This window comes from Leptonychotes weddellii, chromosome 3 (genome assembly GCF_054177405.1).
Source record: "Leptonychotes weddellii isolate Sample4059 chromosome 3, ASM5417740v2, whole genome shotgun sequence".
In the NCBI taxonomy this organism is placed as follows: Eukaryota; Metazoa; Chordata; class Mammalia; order Carnivora; family Phocidae; genus Leptonychotes; species Leptonychotes weddellii.
The window spans coordinates 139,210,073-139,225,564 of record NC_138371.1 but is presented as its reverse complement, the minus strand read 5'-3'; the positions used below and the strand labels follow the sequence as shown (position 1 = coordinate 139,225,564).

The window sequence follows — 15,492 nt, the reverse complement described above, 5'->3', positions numbered from 1 at the left end:
GGCAAATATACATATGAACTATTCCACTTTTGGATGAATAATAGTTCAGACAATGATAAGTTTATTTAATTTGTTTATCATCTGTAAATGTCCATTGATGTACTACACACCTGATGTCATTGCTATCATATTACTTAGCATTAATATGACACACTGAATTTTCAAGATGCTATAATCATTAATTAGTCATATTTCATAATACTCCTGTGAGGTAATGTGGTGATACAGAAAGTTAAGTTACAGATAATTTAGGTTGCTGACCCGAAGGAATTACCACTTATAGGTGAATATATTGTAAATTAGTGGTTAGCAATCTGTGGAATTACTGAGCTTCTTGCATTGATATATGCAAATATAGATAACAATTCAAAAACATGTTTGTTATAGCTATGCCATTTCTATCATATTATGTAATATTATGACATTTGTATACTCCTGGAAAGTCTAAAACGAGAGGTTTCCAGACCTGGGAATAAACTGAGGAATGTGAAGGTGTGTGGAATTAATTGAAATTTTGGATCTAAGAAATGATGTCACCTGAACAAATCACTATGCAGAATTTAAAGGCCAGCTGAGAGCCTCAAATGGGGGAGTTTTGGAAAAATAAGAATGTTTTGCAAATAGACCTCTCAGTAGCTGCATCAAATGTTGCAGATTTCCATTGTTCTCTGGACTCAGTGACCAGCTACATTTACTATCTTCACTGTTCCCTACTGCAGTCACTGTAGGATACGATGCACCTTGAAATACTTGTTCATATGTGAGTTAAGAAGTTTGATCATCTCATTTTTTTTTTCAGATAATTTAGCTTGACCAGCTGTCCTCTCTCTATCCCTTCATGGTAGTTACTATAAGATATTATAAACTGTACCTACCCTAAATCGGCAACTTATAGGGTAAGTAAAAGGATTTTGGGGGACAGACTGGAACATGTTAATAGTATCTAGCACTGGGGAAAAGGAAAGTGCTTACTATGTATTAGAGATGTAATGAAAGAGATGAGAGTATCCCAGCCTGTGTGAAATTCCTACTGTGGTGGGAAAAGGTGTTCTAGTTAGGACTTCATGGTTAAAAAGAAGAGAGTCACTCATTACTTCCAGTAATGAAGAAGCTGTTTTAAGAATAACTGTTCATCCAAGAAAAAAATACATAATTAGGCCATAAACAGATAGAAATGATAATATTGCAGACCAATGACAAAATTTAGAAACATACTTTTTTTTTGCGTGGGGGGGGAATCTCAGGCAGTATACTAAGAACATCAGCTGTAGAAGATTAGACAGAATTATTAATGATTATGTGTTCTGCTATAAATGACTCATGACCCTCCAAATTTTATCATTCCTCCCTTTTGTTACAAGTTTACTTTGTCTTGTTCTCCATTGTGCACAGATATTTGATTTGTTATATAGCTTCTGTTAACTCCTAACTATTCTTTCCTCATAACTCCAGCATGAATCTTGCTCTTCCTTACCTGAAAAAGTATTTTAGGGTTTCCTTGAGCAGGTCTTTCTAGATTTATCTTCTGCTAAAAGCTACTTTATTGCCCCTACATTTTCCAGTTCGAATTCCTTAAAGATAAAATATGATCACCTAGTTGATCTGTGTTTTCTGTACAGTTGATTGACCAGGAAACCATGGATTTGGAACTCACCCATTGTTTTGTTTTCTGTGGATTTGAGAGTGGGGTGGGATGGGGGGGTCGAGTGATTAAAAATATGGCTGTTTTGACTTTTCTTTAGAAGTTAATAGTAAAAAAGCTCGAAATGATCGACTTGTTTCACATACAGAAATAATTTCAGAACAATATAAAGAATACCAATGATAAGATCTTGTGAAACATAGAAGGGAAACACAAGGAGGTAATAAATGACAAACACTGGGAAGTCGGAGACATTTTCATATAGACAATGTACTTGAGTTAGAGTTGAGTAGCCATTTTCCAGGTCCTTAAGCAGGCAGAAGAGCTTTTCAAAATGAGAGAACATATGCCATGGCACAGAGACAGAAAACTCTTTTATATATTTGGGAAACCATAAAGAGTTTTGTCTAGTGGAGGAGGTAAAGGGTCGGAAATTTGCCAGCAATCATTTGCAGCAATAGCTAAGGGCCAGGTAATGGAGATCTTCTACATCAACGAAATGATTGTGGACTTAATCCAATGGGTGATATGGAAACATAGAAATATTTTAAGTGGATATGTGTTATAATTAGATATGCATTTTCAAAAGAGCATTCTGGGAATACATGAGACAGGATTGAAGATGGGCTAGATAGGTGATCAATTAGGTATCATTCACAATGGTGCTATCAAAAGAACAAGAGAATGGGATGGCAGTGATGGTTGGAATGAAGATGTAAGGATATATGCAAAAGCTGCTAACGAAGAATCAGTAGCCCCTTTCTCTGTGAAATCACCATGGTGATTCACCAAGATTCAATCTAATTGAATCTTGTACGCATCTCCTGAAAACTGGAGGACTTTAAAGCCCTCATTGCAGCTCAGGACAGTGAGGTTCAGGTTGGCATGTTGTCCATAGCACCCACTTCCACTTTGTCCAAACCAACTACACCGCTAAATATCTCCATAAATTTCCAGCAGGTTTCCAGCACTTCAGGGTGACCTTGGATCCTGTGTATTTAAGAGTAACACCACTGCCTACCATGTGAGCAACGAGGAGCTGCAGGGATGTACTCTAGAAACAGCAGGTGGCTCATTGGGTGAACTTTGTTGACAGCAACGTAGTGCCACCAGCCAGTACCTGCCCACCTTGGACATCATGCACCACAACAAGCAGGCTACAGAGCATGGAAATGAGGAGGTGGGGTAACTCTTGGGGCTGCCGGATGCTCACCTGAAAACGAGGACTTTTTTGATGGAGAACACATGACACTGGCTAACATCACAGTTGTCTGAACCCTGCTGTGGCTCCATCAACAAGTCCAGCCAGACCTTCTCCACTATCAACCACTGGTTCCTATATGCATTGACCAGTCCCACTTTCAGGCTGTTTGGGGGAAAGGTGAAACATCCGTGAGAAGATAGCCCAGTTTGATGTTAAAATGTTTGCTGACACACAGCCTAAAAGGGACACCTCACAGAAAGAGAAGAGTTCACTAGAGGAAAAGCAGAATCCCCAGCCTGAGTGGGAAGAGGAGAAAAGAGCACTGCCCCCACTCCTGAGGAGATGGATGAAGATGACAGAGGTACTGGCTGCTAAGCTGAAGGCCAAGGACTCCTTTGCTCACCTGCCCAAGATGACCTTCGTGTTGAATGACGTTAAGGACACCCTTTCTGTGGCACTGCCATATTTTGATAAGGATGGCTGGTCCCTATGATACTCCAACTACTGCTTCTCTGAAGAGCTCACCCAGGACTTCATGAGTTGCAACCTCATCAATGGAATGTTCCAGTGACTGGACAAGTTAAGGAAGAATGCCTTTGTAAGCGTTTTCCTCTTTGGAACTAAGAGTAGCCACTCCATTTTGGGAATCTAAGTCTTCCGAGGCTGTGAACTGGGTCCTGGAAACAAGGAGACCCAGAGAGTTGTTTGAGAGCACTTTCCCTGGGAAGGAAGAATATGAGCAAAGTCTCCAACCAGAGCAGTATCTTCAAGTGAACATCTCTTGCCATTCGCCTAGCTGCCTGCACCTGAGCTTTAGAGAGATGGGGGTTAGTAAAGAAACTGAACATTGGAAGAAAAAAAATCAGCGGGTGTCAGTGATAGGTTCTTGATTTTAAAACTAATGATCAAACATTAACAATGTGAATATTATTGTTAGATCATCATATTTAAATCATTATTACATTTTTATTGTGGTTATGGGATTTTTATTAAGAATGACTGCTGAAATTTTATGAATGATGTCTAAAAGCACCAGGAACTTTTCACAGAAGATAGGATGATTGAAGGCTGAGAGATTATTTATAAGATTATCATTTATTAAACTGGGGGTAAGAGGTAGTGGGGGAGGGCATTCCAACATCAAAGACTGAAAAAAAAATTGCTCTGCTTCTATAAAGCTGGAATCCATCCCCTTAGTTTCTGAGGAACTAAAGTCACCTTCACAATCAGGGAGCTTTAGAATTTATCATAAATTCTTGGTAACTTCCCGGATATATAAAGGGAAATGTTACATGCAGACATTTAATTCATTTGCTCATTCATAAAATACTTATTGACAAACTGTTCCCTCCACCTCTGCACATAAATGTTAGTGAGAGTGATAAGAAGTAAAATATATATTGTTTGTCAGATCCTGATAACTACAATGAATTAAAATAAGACAGAAGTCCCACCCAGAGTACTGGAGTCTCTCAGATCCCCTTGCCTTCTGCCTATGCCAATGTGAAGGTCCAGGAAGAGGGCAGTTACTTCTTCATACCTGGAAGGCAAAAGGATCTGGAATTTTCATCAGATCCTGTCCCTTCTGTTCTTACATCTTATACTATTAGCCTAGTGTAATTGCTCTTAAGGTTTGTTGCATATGTATTGAGTACAAAGTTTATTAAAAATGTAATCTCCTTGGCCTCTACAATTTATATTCTGATGTGATAGAGATATGGCGCCATTCAGGAATATGCATTTTTAACAACACCCCAGACAATTCTTATTCAAGAGATCTGTAGTACACAATTTCACAAATGCCAGTAAAGTTATTCTCATTTCTAAAACAGTAAATCAGTATGAAGTCAAGTGATTGGCGGGAAATGAGCTTGTAAAACAGGTATCAGATGCAAACTTTGAGTTTAGCTGCCTGGTGGGATAAAATGCCCTGAAAGCCAACCAGACTTCTAGTATTTCATAGAACTGATTGGGTATGGCAAGACATCCTTGTCAAACATGTGCCATGTTGGAGCATATCCTTCATTTAACTCCCTGAAAGTTACTTCTAGTGGGGATGACTACTTAGGAATCATAACTCCTGTGGTAACCGACCTACATTAGAGAGGATTTCTTTGATTTATTTAATTTAGGCGTAGAAGACTATTTTCCACTTAGGGGGTCAGAAACAATCTAAAAATATACAATACTTTATCTTTAAAGATTTATTTTATCTTTAAAGATTTATTTATTTGAGAGAGAGAGATAGAGAGAGAGAAAATGAGTGGGGGTCGGGGCAGATGGAGAGGGAGAGAGAGACTCTTAAGCAGACTCAGTGTTGAGCATGGAGCCCTACCTGGGGCTCGATCTCATGACCCTGAGATCATGACCTGAGCTGAAATCATGAGTCAGCTGCTTAACCAACTGAGCCACCCAGGGGACCCACCTTGTTTTTACCTTTAAATATAAGTCTAATTGAATTTCAGAAGTTTTTACTTTATATGTTTAGAAATATGCAAATTAAGGCCAAAAGCATAATTATCATAAATTCAACAATGCACAATGTCAACTTAGTTTTGTGGTCTTCTTATGTTTCCTTTAAATGTATGAATTTGCTTTCATGTTATGAAGCAAGTGTTTACTCTGAAGTAGTACCTAATGCAACTTTTCAACCATATTCTTCCTGTCTTCAAGGTGATTAAGCTACACGTGTAAAATATTTATATTTGGGATATTAAGAACTTGTTTCTTCCTTATGGCAAGAAACTTGTTAGTATTTTTATTCTCAATACAGAAAGGAGTTGTAATTTTTATGTTTTAATAATATTTGGATAACTAAAAGCCATATGTGTGTAGTATAACTTAGCAATTTATTACGAATGAAAAAGCATCTGGCTAGCTTCAGCAATAATTTCTATTATGAGGATACTTTTTTATGCCTTCAAGCTTTTATTTCAAATGTGTGTTGGGAATGTACATGGTATTGTTATAGATCAAAGAATTTACTATATCAGAAATGTTTAGAGGCTTTTTTTCCTCCTAATAATCTCAGAAAGTTCACTAATTCTATGCCTTCTTTGACTTTCTATTTGCAAGTTGGAAGCCCTGATAATAAGCCTAGATTAATTAGAGTAATGGGCTAAGACAGAGTTGCTACAACATCTGGTAGGATTTGGACTTTGCTTCTGGGAAGTGCAGTGCACATAAACACTAACAGCCAAGGGTCATATGTATCCAGCAATTATCAAATTTACTGTATTTCGGTACTTCCTAGATTCTAAAGGAGATTGTTCCACACCAAAAGTATATATCAAAGGACATTTCATTTTTTTTAAAGGAGGAAATTTGAGGTAAAGACAATAATTTGGGAGTAGTCCTCTGAACTAATTGTTAAATGATTAGAAGTTTTACATGAATTTGAGAATAATTTAAGTCTTTAGCTTAACTGATTTAATTAATTGATCCAAGTCAGCACACGGTGACGTACTTTTTGTAGAACTAGGTAATGCAAAGAAAATAGATTACAGAAATTCAACAAAGACATATAGACATAAAATGGAGCTAGAAATGAGGTTATCATAAAAATAGGAACCATAAATTTTTTATCTTTGCCAAGCAGTGAACATGAGAAGGGAAGTCTAGTTATTTATACAATCTACAGAATTCTTAAGGTAAATAATAAACAGTTGTTTAGAAAACACACAGATATTTCTGATTATTTAAGGAAACATAGAAAGTGATACAATAAAGTGAATGTTCTTAACAGAGTGTATTCTGTTCATATAATTCATAAATGCATAATAAAATATAATATAGAATGCAGTATAAAAAATAACAAAATGTTGGTGTAGGGTATTGAATAATATCCCAAAGCCCACTGCCAAATTTATTGTTATTGTTTATTAGAGCATCCTTCAATACAAGGCCTGGCTTGATATTTTACCTGTATTCTTCTTCTTACAGATTTTAGTCTTAGAATTTAAACTCTGAGATCTGGGATGACAACCAAAGGATGTGAGTATGATTCTATTATGTGAAGTTTTATGGCAGGCAAAATGAATCAATAGTGATTTAAATCAGAACCAGGGTTGCCTAGGGGAAGGTTTGAGGGAAGATTGTCTGTGAAAAGGCATGAAGAAACTTTTTGGGTGATAGAAATACAGTGCTTGGGATGGTCGGTACATGGAGCTATGTATTTGTCCAAATTCATCAAATTATACATTAAAAATGGGTGCATATATAAATGAAAGTCCAATAAAATTATTTAAAAACAATTTAATGTAAATTAATTTAATTTGTACTTTAATTATTTTCTTCTGTGACACACTTTTTCCATGTCAAACTGTATTTTATTATACCATTGTTATTTTATCCTCTTCATGTTTTAGAGGCCAGAGACTGTGTTTATCTTGTTTACCGTCATATTCCTAGTGAGTGACCCATCATTCATATTCAAAAATATTTTTAGAATGTAAATAGATAAGATGCTCAGAATTCTATTTTCATTGATAAGCTTGAAATATTTGAGCTGTCAAAAATTTATTTAAAAATTAGTTGTCCTACAGAAATCCTATGAGAAATCCAGTTGTCCTACAACTTAACTTCGAAGGTCTCTGATTTCCAGAGGAGTGAAATATTTACATTATTGTGACTACACTGTTGTATCTATATCTACTATGCTTAAATGTGTATGTTAGTGTATGTCATATTATTAGCTGAATGAAAAAGGTAGGCTTTATGACACTAATTTTATATACATTAAAACTACCTGGGGTGCCTGGGTGGCTCAGTTGGTTGAGCAACTGCCTTCGGCTCAGGTCATGATCCTGGAGTCCCTGGATCCGGTCCCGCATCGGGCTCCCTGCTCGGCAGGGAGTCTGCTTCTCCCTCTCCCACTCCCCCTGCTTGTGTTCCCTCTCTCGCTGTGTCTTTCTCTGTCAAATAAATAAATAAAATCTTAAAAAAAAAAAAAAAAAAAACCTAGCTGGACTATATTAACAAAACTGTCAAAATTGCAAATAATTATATTGGTAGTTTCTAAAATATTTTTTGTCACAACTTTGTGTATTATGTAACTTCTCTCTCAGTTTTTATTTGATAATGAAATGAGAATAATTTATGGCTGAACTCAATGGTAATTTACAGACTCCCATGCCCTCCACTTTTTCACCATGTAGGGAACTGTGACACATTTCCGAAGTGACAGGAAGTGCTATATTTCTATGCTCTCCAGGTATCTACTTAGACCACAGAGCTGCTCCATCACAAGAGTTACTTCAAAATGAAAGCTTCATTTAAGAGAGACAGAATGAATGTCACAGACTTAGAGGGAATTCTGGAGCATTTTAACCTGTCCAAGCTTCAGTTTCCTGACTTTTAAAATAGGGAAATTGAGATAAACATTCTTAAAGATCTCATTCAAATCTAAGTCTGTAATTCAGTGATCATCATAGGATTCTAAGACTCTTTTTTTAAAGAACTCAACCTGAAAATAAGAATAAGATATGAAATATGAAGAATGAGATTATCTTTTAGAATTTAGGATGACATGGTAATGACTTATAGACTAACACTTATTTTCTCATTTCATGTCTCAAAAACTGTGTCTGCACTGAATGCACAAATCATGCCTTAAAAGAAGGCCCATTAAAATAATTTTCTCTCAACCTAATAGACTAAATAGTATAAAGAATTATGAGTGCTTTTCAATCTTACAAACCTTCTAGTTCATATTATTCTTAAAATCTAGCATGGTATCTACAATTTAGCAATTTCTCAATAGTTATTCATTATTATTATAGGAGATGACATAATTAAGAAAAAAATTATCAATGTCATTTATGCTATTAGATCATAGTTACCTCGTTTAGGAACAGTTTATAAGCATTTAACATTAAAAACAAGAAACAAAAAACTTGTATATTTTAATGGACATTATTACTTCAATCCCAAATCTCTCCGTCATGTTTTTTTGTAAGGCTTTCAATATTAATAGCTTGAACACACACACACAGATTCTTTGCAGATGGATATCCTGTGCAGTATTGAGTACCTCATTAATTATTCAAGAATTTGTAGGTCTAGTTACAGAATCAAAAACGTCATTAATCGTTAATACTGCTTGCTTAAATGCCTTAGAATAAGCATTTACTTCTCACAACAGAAACACCAAATGTATAGATCACTCCTGTTTAAAAATTGCTTTCTCCCCCATTTCACCAACTGAAAAGTTGGTTCAGGTTCAGTCCTCAAAGCCATTTTCCATCAGAGGAATATTGCCTTCATTCTGTCTTTTAAATGAATCCATTTAAATGGGTTTTTAAATAATTTTCTAGCTTTTTGTAAATACTTTATTTGGAAATTCTGTCCAAAGATAATGTCTTTAAACTATAAATATGTTTTAAAAAGTAGACTTGTTGGGGAACCTGGGTGGCTCAGTCAGTTAAGCGACCTACTCTTTTATTTTTTATTTTTTTTATTTCTTTTTTTTCTCTTTTTTATTGTTATGTTAATCCCCATACATTACATCATTAGTTTTAGATATAGTGTTCCATGATTCATTGTTTGTGCATAGCACCCAGTGCTCCATGCAGAACGTGCCCTCCTCAATACCCATCACCAGGCTAACCCATCCTCCCAACCCCCTCCCCTCTAGAACCCTCAGTTTGTTTCTCAGAGTCCATCGAGTGACCTACTCTTTTAAAGATTTTATTTATTTGAGAGAGAGAGAGACAGCCACAGAGGCAACACAAGCAGGGGGAGCAGGAGATGGAGAAGCAGGCTTCCCGCAGAGCCGGACCCTGGGATCATGACCTGAGCCAAAAGCAGACCCTTAACAACTGAGCCACCCAGGGACCCTGCAACCCACTCTTGATTTCAGCTCAGGTCATGATTTCCAGCCCTGCATAAGGGTCCATGCTAGACATGGAGGCTGCTTAAGATTCTCTCTCTCCACTCCCTTTGCCCCTCCCCCCCAAAAAATAACTGAATAAAAATAAAAAGTAGACTTGTTAAATTTCATGGCATTTTGTAAATCTGTAAACATTTTTAAGTAGAATAAAAAGTTCAGAAATTTCAAGGCTATGATCTGGGAGCTAAAGTGAAGTGAAAACTGACATAAACATAAGGTATTAGATAAAAGAAAAATTGACGTGATTCAGGCCAAGTGTCCCAATTTATAGATGAGGAAACTGAGACCAAGTGACAGTGTGACTAGTTCAAGTTCACATGTGTAATTAGAATAGAAGCTAATACTAGAAATAAAATTCCAGACTCCTCAGTAGTACTCTGCTAAAGCATTACACTGTTATATAATCTGTGTAATGTAACTTCAAACCAACTCTGCTTGAATTGTGTAATTATCTAAAATTGCTTATGAAAACACAACCTTAGGGTAAATTTTTTGCCCTTTTCTAGATGAATAATCCATGCTTTTTAAATGCGAAGCCAGAAACAATGAAAGCACAGGATTCCTTGTAGCTACGAGAAAGAATTTTGTATAGTTTGTACAAAGTTCAATTTTTTTTGAAGATTTTATTTATTTATTTGAGAGAGAGAGAGAGAAGGGGGGAGCAGCGGGAGAGGGATAAGCAGACTCTGCACTGAGCAAGGAGTTTGAGTCAGGGCTCGATCCCAGGACTATGAGATCATGACCTGAGATCATGACCTGAGCTGAAACCAAGAGTCAGAAACTTAACTACTGCACCACCAAGACACCCCAAAACTTCAATTTAATAATTTTATTTTTATTTGCATGGCAATAGGAAAATACAACAAAATAATTTTGGAAATATCTGCTAAAATGTGTTATTTGAAAAGTATTTTCTCATTTGGTCAATGGTAAGAATAACAGCCTATTTGTGATCTACAAACCTTTGATCAATTTAATTTCCTGGAAAATCATGAGACTGAGTATTATTCTAAGAAAAACTAATTAATAAGGTGATTATTTTCCCCAGTATCTTTTCTCTATATATTCTGACTTATTCATACTGCTGTTAGGTTTCTTAATGGTATTTTTCTCGTTACTAACTAACTAACTAACTAACTAATGCTAACTAATGGGTTATTAATAATACATCTCCCTCATGTATTAAATATCCTGAGATATATCACTGGCATATTACTGGCTATCTATAGCATAAGTCAATAAGTGAGTGTCGAGAAATGAAGCAAGCTCTTTAGAAGTTCTCATATTATTATAAACTTTTGGTAAGGTGAAATAAATACAAATGGACAAAACCTACAAACATATACAGCAGCCCCCCTCCTTATCTGTAGCTTCACTTTCAGTGGTTTCAGTTGGCCGTAGTCAAATGAGGTAGAGAAACAGATGATCCTCCTTCTGTATCATCAGAAGGTCAATAGCAGCCCAATGCTACATCATGGGGCCCGCATCCTTCCCCTCCCTGCATCTCATCACATGGGCCCTTTATCATCTCACATCATCGCAAAAAGGGAGAGTGCAATACGATGAGATATTTTGAATGAGAGATAGAGAGAATGCATTCACATAACTTTGATGGCAGTATATTGTTGTAACTGTGATATTTTATTATTAGTTATTGTTGTTGATCTCTTACTGTGCCTAATTTATAAATTAAACTTTATCAGGAGCGCCTGGGTGGTGCAGTCGGTCAAGCATCCGACTCGTGGTTTCGGCTCAGGTCCTGATCTCAGTGCTGTGAGATGGAGCCCCGGGTCGGGCTCATGCTCAACAAGGAGCCTGCTTGAGATTCCCTCTCTCTCTGCCCCTCTCGCTCATGTGCTCTCTCTCTCTTAAATAAATAAATAAATCTTAAAAAAAAAACTTCATCGTATGTTTGTACATATAGAGAAAACAGTATATACAGGGTTTGGTACTATCAGTAGTTTAAGGTAACCACCAGGGGTCTTGGCATATCTCTCCCTCTGTTCCGTAAGGAGGATTACTGTAGATAGATAGATAGATAGATGATAGATAGATAGATAGATGGATAGATGATAGATTTTTAAAATCATATAACTCAGAAACTGTAAGAAGAAAGAAAATATAATTTGATAGGATATTAGTAACATATAAACTATACACAGGGTTTAGAAAGATTTGTGTGAAATGCTTTTGCAAAGAAGATGAATCTGATTTCCAAAAAAAAGAAGAAGGTAAGGAGAAACTCAGAGAAGGCCCAAGGTATTGTACAGTGTCTTTTCTGGAAGCACATAATATATGGGGATTATCTCAAGATAAGGCTGATTTCAGCCAATGAAAAATGCTTAAAAATGGAAAATAAGGAACCAATGTTAAATTCTGTTTGAAAGGGAACAATCAGGGGCATCTGGGTGGCTCAGTCCGTTAGACGTCTGCCTTCAGCTCAGGTCATGATCTCAGGGTCCTGGGATCGAGCCCCGCATTGGGGTCCCTGCTCAGTGGGGAGTCGGCTTGTTCCTCTCCCTTTGTGCCACCACTCATGCTTTCTCTCGCTCTCAAATAAATAAAATCTTAAAAAAAAAGAGAAGGACCAATTAGAAAAACAACATATTGAAATGTTCAAAAATCTTGAATTACTCAAACATTTGGAACCTCATCAGATAGGAAAGTACTTCATAAATTTCTCAACAGAGTGTTCACTTAGTAACACAAAAACAGACACTTAAGTTGCTTTGAATCCTTTTTATACCTATTGTGATGTAGTTGTGTTTTAGGATGGAAATTAAAAAAGCATTCTCTCAATGAGTTTTTATTACTTATTTCCTGTAGATTATTGGTTGGACAAGTCATTGAGTCAGGGGAAATATATCATCTCTTTTATTTCTGGAATTCTCACCATGCCTTCGCAAAATACTGAAGACGAATTATTTGACTAACTAAAAATTCTGTGGGTCTTTCAAGCTTTTACCAGCCCCATAAACCTAGTTACTATTTCATTACTAATAGTGAGTAAGTAGCGTAGATTCAGATTTCTTTCCCTCCTGCTATCAGAAATTACTCCATTGCCATGTTTTCTCTCTTTTTTTAAATGTGGTTGAGCCCTGAAGTAGTCTGCAAAATAGAAATGCTCAGTTAATGAGTTCAAACCATTTAAGCTAGCTCTAGGTTACATTTGCTTGGGAATCAGAAATCATGTTTCCCAAGTACCAGTGTTTCATAGTGCAATAAAAAAAAATTAAAAAAAAAACCCTTTTCATTATTTGGATTGAACAAATTTTTCACTTATGATTTGACAGACCATTAAAATAAATACATTTCCAGGTTTATGTTTAGCTTTTGCTGCATGCTTTAGTATAATATAAAATGGCAGGGTTGCTGAATTCTAATAGTATGCTTGGAATTTGGAAATAACCCACCACAGTGAGGATGAATAGCTAAAGATCATGTCCACTGGATAAGGGGATCCTCCGAGTTTTTGCTAAACACACTCAGTATGCGATGGTCCAACTTGCTCAGTTTTCGTCTACCGGCTTGGCTGGCCTCTGGGGCTGGCTAATTGGCACTGCTGGTTACCTTAAGAACCATTAACTGTCAATTCCGAGGTCTCCAGGTCATGGGCAATAGTGTTCATTGTACATGGTTGTTACCAAACTTGTAAGTAAAATCCAGTAGTCTAGAGAGTTTCTCTGAATTAAAAGACACGTACATTCACAGTCAGAGGAAATGAATGCCATAGCTTTTCTTGATTTATTTTGAGTTGGGAAAGAAGAAAAGATTTGCTTACATAGCAAACCCCTCTGGAAACTTTCCTTTTATGTGCTCCAGAGAGTTAACAGTACACTTATATTCTGGAAAGAAGTAATGGTACTCAAACTTTTAAAACACCTGTATCCGTGATTCCTCGAAGGAGATAATGGAAAGAGGCTTTATTTTGCAATCAATATTGTTGTTAAAAGACATTTATGGCTTCATGGAACTCACTTAAAAGAGCCCCTCAGAAAAAGTAACTGAACAAGAGCTGATACCTGACTCTTTCTTTTCTCTTAATTTAAGACAGGAACATCAAAGTCGCAGGCCCTCCGCAGTAGCAAAAGTCAAGTGCTGCCATTAGACTACAAAGCAGCCTCTGTAAATTATTAACTTTCCAACTGCAGCATCAAGTTAGCTTCTATATAAAATCATAAATATTAATCAGTCAAGGAATGATTTAAAATATATAAAAATATTTTAAAATATTATTTTAAGGGGCTAGCATCTTGAGCCCTTTCTAATTCAGAATCATTTACCATTAGAAACATTAGTTACAGGTAACTGGGGGCATCTATCACATTGCTGGACTAATTTTCAGCTTTATTCATGGCTTAAATTGTCAAAATTGAGAAAGCATTCATACTCAGGAGAGGTAAAAATTCCATCCTCAAAGATTTCCAACTACCAAATCATAAGTATACGTAGCTGAGGTGGTGACATGAGCACGTGTGGTGATGTGAATTTTTTTCCAGACATCCAGAGGGGAAGGAATCTTTATTAGTCTCCTACTCCTGCAAATGCTTCTGAGTCCCTAAGGATTTTACTTATCTCTTCAACCTGTTTTGTAGCATTAGACATAATCCAATACCAGCCTTTCTTTTATATGGCATGCAACGACCCGACTGGGAAGAATAAAGAGTTCCTCATTAAATGCAGCATTCGATTCTCTTCTTCCCAGATTCACTCTCCTCTTTACTCCATTAGCATGGATTTAGATGGTAGCAGAGAATTACTTTTTCTTCAGGGACATTACACTTTTGTGTGATTTCAAGAGCGTGGTCCCCTGAGTGAGCATTGCTAAGCAGCACCCCCTTCTGTAAGACTTCTTTCGTCTTTTTCTTTTTTCATGACAAATCTCTGAAGAATCCAAGAGACCCATAAAGGGTTATTACGTATTTTCCTGTTGCATTTCTTGCTCTTTTCTGGATGTGAAAGTGAATATTGACTTCATAAGTTCAACATTACTTGACTTTGGTTGACAGGTGAGGTGAAACACACAGGACTTTGGGAGTGAAAGTTTATGTACAAGAATTAAATATGCTTTCTCTGAGCTTCAGCATTCTTTGTACTGTATAACTGGATCCTTCTAAGACTGGGATTGTCAACTTCATGTTTCTATGCACTAAGTAAAATTTAGATATTTATTTTATGAAATTAAATATTTATATTTCAAGAGATACTTTTTACAATTTCAACTAGGAAAATTTGAAAATTTTATCAATCTGACTTTCTTGTACAAATAAGGTGACGTTAGAGGAGTTGGAGAAGAGTGGTTAAAATAATCAAAATTCAGGAAAGACTGCTTCTATTTCTAATGACATTTGTTTATCAATTGTGTGACTTTGGATAAATCACTTATACCTTGAGACTCACAGCTTTCATCTATAATATTAGACATAAATCTTTGTATTATCTCACAGAGCAAATGAGTGGGAAAAAAGAGGATGTTGTATTAGTAATATAACAAAATAAACACTTTCAAAACTGTAGGGAAGGGTGCCTGGGTGGCTCAGTTGTTAAGCGTCTGCCTTCGGCTCAGGTCATGATCACAGGGTCCTGGGATCGAGCCCCGCATCGGGCTCCCTGCTCTGCGGGAAGACTGCTTCTCCCTCTCCCACTCCCCCCGCTTGTGTTTCCTCTCTTTCTGTGTCTCTCTCTGTCAAATAAATAAATAAATAAAATCTTAAAAAAAAAAAACTGTAGGGAAGTGCAGATAAAAGTGTTAATATG

The 15,492-nt window shown here is 36.4% G+C and overlaps 1 pseudogene; it reads left to right on the top strand.

Annotated features, from left to right (window-relative positions):
• Positions 1-2,453: 2,453 nt before the first annotated feature.
• LOC102737832 (elongation factor 1-gamma pseudogene) lies at positions 2,454-3,555 on the top strand (annotated as a pseudogene).
• The last annotated feature ends 11,937 nt before the right edge of the window (positions 3,556-15,492 follow it).